Source organism: Ceratotherium simum, chromosome 2 (genome assembly GCF_057802395.1).
Source record: "Ceratotherium simum simum isolate JZ-2026a chromosome 2, ASM5780239v1, whole genome shotgun sequence".
Lineage (NCBI taxonomy): Eukaryota > Metazoa > Chordata > Mammalia > Perissodactyla > Rhinocerotidae > Ceratotherium > Ceratotherium simum.
The window spans coordinates 36,146,571-36,156,295 of record NC_141901.1 but is presented as its reverse complement, the minus strand read 5'-3'; positions in this window follow the sequence as shown (position 1 = coordinate 36,156,295).

Below are 9,725 nucleotides of genomic sequence, written 5' to 3'. Positions count from 1 at the left end.
TTGATGTGTGAGGAAATGGGATCATCCCATCCCCTGCTAGTCGCTGCATTCAGCCGGGAGCTGGGTGTCATGGGAATGTATAATACCATGTTTATTTGAATTGATTATGAAGTCAGACTTTTTCTGACAGAAAAAGAAGTTGATTTGGCTCATTGGTTTGACAATGAATAGTGGCTTTGCTCATTAAATAAGGTAAACATATGTTTCAGTTTGCCCAGAGCAGTCATTGTTTATTTCTGGTGTCCTGGCATAATTAGTAGCCCACCATCTTTAGGTTACATGGTGGATAATTTCCCTAAATTGACTGAGTTAAATCTCCAGAGCTAAGATTTTTACTCCCCCCAAAAAAGTGCGTGATAAATGTATATTATCAAAATTAACAATGCTGTATTAAAATTAACATTCAAATTTTTCTAAACCTTTCTAAGTATATTGGGTTGAACAGATACTTCTAAAAGGCACCAGATAAGATTAAGAGTCATTTGATAAGTCTTGTTAAAGTCTTTTTCCGTATAATTCAGAATAATTGAAAATCGAGAATCAAATCCTTTTGCAAGTCAGGTGTTCTTTTTATTTTTTTGTTTTCAACAAACTTAAGGAGTATCTAATCAGCTGATAGAGCATGATATATAATTTTTATGATAGAGAATTTGTGATGTGGGGCATATAACTTGGAAGAAGATAAAAGAATTATGGATAGGGAATAGGGGGGCGGGGTTGTTGACCCCAGGGTTTTAGGAAGTGAAGCAAAGCTAACCATCACATTTCATTAAATGAGGAGGAGAGTAACACTTTCTGTACTCTCTACCTTAAAATTTAATCCCCTCCACTCAAAACTGGAAGTGAATGGAGTAAATTTCTATTCCTTAATAGAGCCCAGAAACTAAGGAAGGTTTATTAATTAATTATTAATAAATTAATGATAACCCACAGGGCTATCTCAAAGGGACACCACAGCCAGCTGAAAAGCTCCCATTAGCCAAAGCTAGAAAAATTTGAGCAGCAAAATAAAGTAGCATTGGATTACAGCCCAAAGTATAAAATATCTATGAGTTCATATTGATATAAATAAATGATTGAGTAAATAAATATGTAAGAAGAAGAGACAAATATCTCATGCAGAAGAATTTCAAATAATTGTATATATATACTCCACCCTCAAGGAGGGGAAGCAAAACTCCCCACTCCTTAACCATGGGCTGCACATAGTGACTTCCTTCCAAAGAGTGTGGAAGTTTGGGAGGGAGGAGAGTAACTTTACAGTGAAGAAACTTGACAAACACCACCTCTGCCAGGTGGTCAAAGTTAACATCAACAGTCACAAATCATGTTGATAATCTGTACTTTTGATATAATGTGGTGAGATGGCACTTTACCTCTGTGATCTTCCTCTCCAAAACCCATACCTGCAGTCTAATCATGAGAAAAAAACAAATTCCAATAGAGGAGCATCCTACAATATACCTGGCCAGTACTCTTCTAAAGTGTCAAGGTCATCAAAAACCAGGAAGGTTTGAGAAACTGTCACAGCCAAGAGGAGCCTAAAGAGACTTGACAACTAAATGTAATGTGGTACCTTGGATGCAATCCTGGAACAGAAAAAGGACATTAGGTTAAAACTAAGAAAATCTGAATAAACTATGGATTTTAGTGAATAATAATACATCAATATCGGTTCATTAATTGTAACAAATGTGCTATATTAAAGTAAGATGCTCATAATAGGGGAAATTGTCAGAGGTGAGGGAGAGGATATGGGGAATTCTGTACTATCTTCTCTATTTTTCTGTAAATCTAAAACTGTTCTAAAATACAAAGTCTATTATAAAAAATAGTGATAATAAAAATAAATGCAGCTTAACAATCAGAATATCTATCATTTTATTATCATTATTAAACTGGGACAAATTTCTACCTTTATATCTAACAATAATTTATAGAAAACACAGCATATGGAGGAATATATTAAATTATGCCACAGGGATCCAGGTTCCATAATAAAATGAACTGTAAGGGAAAAGGGTGACAAATGGGGGACCTATAAATTAAAAGAGATTTAGGAGACATATAAACCAATCAAATGTGAAGGCCTTATTTGGATCCTGATTTAAACAAGAAAACTTCCCTGTCCCACTTTGCTCACTGCCTCACTTGGGCTTCCTTGTTCACCTGCCTAATAAACTATCTGTACCCAAGCCCGTGTGACAGGGACTACTTTTGGAGAAACCCAAATAAAGACACCCATCATTAAGAGATTGGTTAAATAAACTATGGTATAGCCATATAATAGCTTACTGTATAATAATTTAAAATAGTGAGTTGTTAGAGCTATATGTGTTGATATGGAAATATCTTAAGAAACTTCCATAAAATATTATTCTCTTTCTATAAATGAATTAAAATAATACATGCATATGTGCTGGTATATGAATAATCATTTTTCTGGATGTTTACATAAGAAAATTAACAATGATTACCTCCGAGTAGTGGAACTTCTCATGTAACAAAGAATTGTTGTGCTGCCAAACTGGCCCTCTGATTTTAAAATAAATAAATAAATCCCTGACTTGTAGCATTTGCTGACCTCCATGGTGTAAATACTCCCACCATGTCTGATTTCAAGCTACCAGTGACTTAACAACAGCCTCGCAATAATTCCTGAATAACAATCCATTCTTGTGAGCCAGTAGGGGTCAGCTCCAACACACCACTGGGTGAAAATGTGCACTCTTTATTTTATAACTTTACATGCTACTTGAATTTATATAAATTACATTTTTAAATAAAAATTTTGCTTAAAAACAGAAGAAAAAACTGCTGAACACCATTGTTAAGTTTTCCATTTCCAGTTCTTGGTTACACATAGCCATGGAAATAAGCCCAGGCCCACATTCCCCAGCCACAAAGGAAATCAGTCAGCGGAGATCAAGATGAAGGAAATGTACCCTTCCTATGTTTTTCCTTTCTCGGCTTTCATAAGAACCTGTGTTTGTGAACAAAATAAAAGGGAGAAGAAGAAGAAACGCAGACATGCTGTGGAGGCTTCTATGGGTACCATCTTGTGGTCTTTAGTTTATTAAGATGGAAGACACTAGAAGGTGGGACCATAAACAGAAAGAGAAATGAAGAGTACTGGGAAATGTGGACAGGGGCATGACAATTTATGTGCATTTTTGTGACCCTGATCATTTCTTAAAACTAATTCAGAGCCATTTTCTCTTAGAGTGGCTACTACTGCCAGACCATAAATCAAATAATTCTTAAATCTGCCCTAACTCTCTTATAGTTTTTCACGAAAAAATTGTCTTCTTTCTGATTACAAAAAGACTCAGTAGAAAAGAGCATTTAATTAGAAATCAAGAAACCTGCATCATCATCCTAACACAGATACTCTTGTGCTGCAAAAGTCTGCACAAGTCACTTAACCTCTCTGGGCCTCAGTGTCCTCATTTACAAAATAAGAACTTTGAACTATAAGGTTTCTGAGACGCTCTTCGGTTTTAAAAATTCTGCAATTCTATTATTTATAGTGACCAACTCCCCTTAAAGAAGCTCATTCCTCTCAAGAACTCGCTTAGATCCTCTGAAGTGTCCTTGGGTCAAATAGAGAGAGGGAAGAGCCAGCCCCTCAGGGTGGATGACAGTGGTATGGCATCAGAATCTGAGACAGAAGTGGGACGAGCAATGTCGAGGAGGCACCAGAAGGACCCTGCCCTCTGAGAGGACCAGGACTCCAGGACAACAGCTGGGGCTTGGGGAGCACGAGCATATGCCTCGGACGTGAGTGCCCCCAGTCCAGGACACTAGGACTAAAGCCCCCACCACCATGGACAGTGTTAATCCCTTCTGGGACAAACAGTGCCTCACATGTCTGTATCTCTATTACCTCCCTCCAAAGACTGGTTCTTAAAAAGTCCCCACCAAAGAAACCTGGCTCCTGCCCTAAGATCATCTTTGCCTCTGTCTCCTCAAAATGTTCTTTCTTTAGGATCTTCCTCACTAAAGCATTTTCATTTGAACAGAATTCAACTATATCTGAGGTTGGCTCTGAGCCACATAGATATAAAATAGGAACACAGGATCCTCGGTGGACTCTTGAAGGGTCACACACACACACACACACAGATGGTATACCTAAAGGGGATGGTATTATTACTGTGGTCCCTGGTGGCAGAGGAGAACTAACTTTAGCTTACAGCGAGATTGGAGAAGACTCAGACACGGGAAAAGGCCAACAGAAGCTTCATTAACTGTAGTTTAAAACCTCATAAGTATTAGTTGACTCTTTAAAAAGTCTAAAAGCCATTCCCCTGAGGTTTGTGGGAGAAACAAAACAGTAAAGAAAGTAATTTTCTCTAAGAGCAGAGGCCTCACTCTGTCACTAGGATTGTTAGGGAGCATAAATCCCTACCAATAATCACAAAAGATTTTCATGTCACTTTTCAGAGCACAAAATCCTTTTCAGCATATTACCTAATCTGATTTTCACAACAAGCTGTGAGTTACTCGTGTCATAGGAAAAGAAGTGAGGAGGGATCAGGAGACCTGAGCACAGGCCTGGACTCTGCCGCTTATGAGCTTGTGGCTTGGCGTGAGTTACTGCCCTTAGGGCCTGTTTTTACCATCATTTGCCAGAAGAGGAAACTGAAGCTCAAATGGGATAAGTGATTTGTCCCTACCAACAAGTGATAACATACGACAGATTGGAAAGAACAAAGACCTGAGGGTGTGTCATTAACATAAAAATAATATCCAAAGGCTGAGATGGGCAGGGTGAGCAGAAAGTAGGACTCATGAGGTTAATGAGATAGGAAACCCATCACTGAAAAATTAAGGGGGTTAGTGTTCTAGAGAAATGACTAAGTGTGTGAATACCAGTCCCAGTAGAATCTACAAAGAGCAAAATGAGGGGGTGATTATGACTCACACATGTGATGTCCCCCACATCTGAGGGACAACCTTTGAGGCAGCCAAAGAGTCATAGGTCCCCACCTGCCAGTCGGAAATAGCCAGTCATCAAGAGTCTCATGAAACGGGTCATGTAGGACACATATTCTTCAAGTTCTTCTGGGTACTTCTGACTAGTTAAGTAAATAGCAGAGACCTAGAAGTATACAGTGCAGACACCTCAAGGACTCCCTGTTTAAAAATAATCTCTTCTCATTTTTATCCCAAATCTACTGCTTAAAAAGTTTTAAGCTCATGCCTCCTACTCTCTCCAACAGGAATAGGAAATGGTGCTTTTTATGCTCTACGTGCAGAACCACTTCCTGGCAATAGAGATTTCCATCACATCTCTTTCTCAGTCTTGCTCTTTACAGCCGGAAGAGTCCTGCGGCAGAGGAATCTCATTTACCTGAATACTCTGTGTTCCCAGGAGAACTCCCTCCCCAATCTCTATCACGCCTACAGCTCTGGAGAAGGGGCTTTTCCCAAAAGAAAAGGAAGAACAGCAATGGAACCAGAGCAAGAATTTCCCACCATAGCCACGCTCCTCAGGTACTCTTAGACAGCAGCTGAGATAGTGGGGTGGGAAGAAGCCAGTTATCGCCACTGCTTTGCACCCTCTAGGGTGCATCATTCACAACGTATTCCTGTATTGGGCAAGGTACTGCAGTATAAGCCCATCTTTCCACTTCCTGTTTTCCTGGTTACAATCTCCTATCTCCTCCTTGAGTTCTTATTTTCTTCTGGGTTTTTAGGGGAAAGGTGAAAGCGCAAGTCAAAGAAATTAATGTGTATTTTTTTTTTTTTCAAGATATAGCTCTTTGGGAAGTGTAGCCAGTGTGACCTTTTAGCTTGCTGGCTCAGGAAATCGTAAGTTTGCTACTAAGGACCCCAAACCACCCCTCTCTCTTGTAATGCAGAAGTAACACTACGACATGATTTGGTGCTGACTCAGAGAAGTGAAGGAACCATTGGTCCCAAATGTCTCTGCACCACCTAACTGCATTGGTTTCTTGTGTACAATGTGTGTTGTACTTGTTTAGCCTCTCTCCATTAACATTTATAGAATGTGTTTTATGCACTTCAGAGAGTCTGCTCCATTCCTGCTTTTTAGCACAACTGGACAAGTCAAAAGGAAAATGCAGAGACTCATCTCAGCATTAAAAAAAAAAAAAAAAAAAAAGACAGTTATTCCACTTATGCAAATAAACATGGCCAAAAGATAATACACAGAATAAACATCGGCTGAGTGGATATGGTAAGTGTATGCAGTCAGTGTGAGCTCAGAAAATGGTGAGGGACTGTAAGTCAGTAAAAACTGCATCCAGCTGTAGTAACAAAGAACCAAAATACGAAAAATTATGGCTTACAAAACTAAGCGGTCTGCTTTGATCACATAAAAAGAAACTCAAAAATATGAGCAAGGTCCAGAGTTTGGTATTGCAGTTACTAATAAAATTATCAAGGACCCAGGTCCTCTAACGCACGAATCTCAATCATTCTTATTAGGTGGCTTCTACTCTCAAAGTCACAAGACAACTGATAAGATCTGACCAATCATATCCACTTCTTCAAACTAGGGTGAAAATATAAGGGTTAAGGGAAGCAAAAGATTACTCCCCCCCAGCATTTCTGTCCCATTTCAAGGAACCTTCCCAGAAGTCACACCCAACAACTTTTTGTTTACACCTCATTAGCCAGACTCTAGTTACATAACCAAATGTAACTGCAAAGGAGGCTGAGAAATGAAAGCCTCTTAGCTGCCCATATAGTAACCACCTTGAAGAAAACCAGGGTTTATGCCTAGGAAGAATGGAAAATAGACTGAGTGGGCAAAAACCAAGTGCTGTTACAGCAATATATGTAATCTGTGTGAAATCAGTGAGTTGGGTTGTGTGATCTCATCTGAGCTCAGTGCAGAGTGGATGTGAAAATCGCTTGAGATGATGATGCAAGTGTGTGCTGTTGGTGTGAGCTACTAGACAGGTGAGAAAATGTACAGAGCCAAAGGTGTGAGACTAACAAAGTGGTGTGTGGTATATAATCTGTGTGGGCTCAGTGAGATGGTGTAAGCGATAAAAGCACAGCTGGTGTGGATTCAGATGGCTATAGTTAGTGTCCATTTGGCCTATACTGTTGAACCTTCACTAAAGCCTTTATACCCATTTTGCAGCTTTTTGAGAACATCAGTCCATACAAGAGCTACCCAGCAAGATCAGGGAAAGGTGGACAATGTACCCTCGCTTGTCCCATATGGAAGCCAGGCCTACCCTCTATGTATAAAAAGTGGTTTGTGATCTGGGTCTGCCTCTCATGGAGACAGATGTTGGCGATTTACAGGTACAGGTGGCCCATCCTGTCAGTTCCAAAGCAGACTCCACTTTGCTATTATCCTTCTATGGCTAAGTTTCAGGTTAGCAGGCTTCATACATCACAGCAGGCAGGTTTACTATACCACCTCGACCCAAAGCCGGAACTGGTAACAAATTACCTTTGGACATGTTGATTGCTTGTCTTATTCTCACCCTGGAGGCCTCCAGAGTCCTCTCCTTTACAGATTCGCCAGAAACACTTCCACTACTACTGCCTTGGTTTATCAGGAACTGCTTTCTTGGTGTTCCTATTCCGCCTCTACGACCTTGGGTTGTCTGGAGGATAGGATCCTTTGAGTTGTTGCTGCATCCCTCTTTAGATCTCGCCCCTGCTTATCTCTGCTCTCTGTGTTCCTGTAAGATGTGTTTGATTGCCACACAGACTTCTGGCTTGTGGCTCTACTGACCATCCAGTACTAACTGTCACTGGGCAACTCTAGAACACCTATAGGTGCCCTCTGTAACAGTGGAGTTTCCTGGAAAAAAGAATGTGCCAAATGCATATCAGACTTCTTGAGTTATTAATACAATGGGGAGGAAATCTTTGCTCAAAGATTTCAAAGGACACCAGAGAATTGCAACATAAACCGGAATAGTGCTTGGTTGTTGATCCAGTCAATGCTTGCAGGTTGATGATGGGAAAGAACAATCGATGTGTCATGGGATTGCCAAGCACTGTCCCAAATCCTTCCCTGGAGGGTCAGCAAGTGGCCCTCCCTAACCCCACAAACCCTGCAGCTCAAAAAGCAGCTACCAGTGCAGTGTAAACTACTGACGTTGTGGAAATCAACTGCTTTAAAAGCCACACCTAAAATTGCCTTATTTTAATTAGAAATGTGGTTGACAACATGCTCTTAAAATCATCATGAACTCTAAGAGATGACATTGACTCATCGACTTATCTGTCATAATCAGTTATAATTTTAGAAATAAGCACAATGTGAACTCTTAAGAACAATGGTCTGGAAAGAATTGATATTTGAGAGCCCATCCTATCTTTAATTTGCAGTCCTTCAATATATTCCCAGAAAATGGTGAGAAATTAATTCTTATGCCTTCATTCTGCCTCAAGAAATTACTCCATGGTTATATACTTTTAACAAACCTTGTGAGACAAAGTGCCAGAGCTTTGCTGGGATCAGATATTGAGTTTGTTTCCCCAATTAGGATCTTTGAAATGGGTTAGTTATGTTGATGGGAAATTCCCTTCCTTTAATACTATCCTATTGAGATAAGTTGGGATTTCGTATATAGTATACATCAAGTATCATACATACAAATCTAGGCTCTGTGGGGAAACTGGACCGTTGTCCACTTTTAGAATGAGGAGAGCTGAAGCAGTAGAAATTATCACCCACAAACACTCTATTAAATATCCTGCATCACAGAAACATGTCTGGTCTTCCTTGGAGAGTGTGGGACTGGATCCCAATTTCTAGGACACCACAGGAACTGGATATTATAAATTTGGAACACTATGTTACAATTTATAAACGCATAGCTAACTCAAAAAACTGGAGAGAATAACAATAATTGCCCTTTTGATTACAAAATATTTCTTTTTGTTGAAGCATTCTTTTGAATTCTTATTTCATATAAAAACAACTCCATGATCAAAAAGACCATGAGAATTGTGCCAGATGCTAGATGACAATGTGAGATTGTCAGCCACTTCTGCACAGTCCCTCTCTTTGTTTACTTGGCTGCTCCAATGAGATTGAATCTCCTATTGGGTCAGGACTGGTACAGATGAGGTACCCCACAGCCAGGTGGGAAGCCAGGCAGAAAAATAAAAACAAAACCTAAGAGTGGACAGGTGAGGGGGCTGGGAATGGAAAGCCAATAGGGCTCAGAGCCAAATGAAGAGTTAGGAATCTGATATATAGTCAGGGGTCAAGATTAAGCTTGCAGGTTAAAAACCAAGCCAGCAGTTAGGAACCAGGAAACCTCAGGCACCACAGAGTCAGGCAGTACAAGCTAAAGTGGCCAGAAACCAAGTAAAAAGTCACTACAGCAGATTAAGAGAGGCATCAAGCAATGGCCTTGATGCTGAGGTACTCGCCGTTTCAGGGAGGAAGGCTCTTACCCCAGTTCCTGTGGGGAGCAATCCAAGATGTTACTCATTCTTGGTTGTGCAGGTAGAAAAAGCAGAGGATCCATGTGAAAAAGGATGGAGTCAAATAGACAGAGGTACAGTGTTTGGAATCAGCACTGTCACATCATGGCCACCTCTATGCAGTGCCTGACGAAGGTCAGAACTTTTAAGCCAGTAATTAACCACATATGTCGCATGAGGATTTGGGGGCACACTGGCCAGGAATAGCCATTATAGGGTCAGGGAAACGGAAATGGAGAAATTTCACTTTGACACTTTCCCCAACTCCTGTCAGTTCTATTTTCCCACCT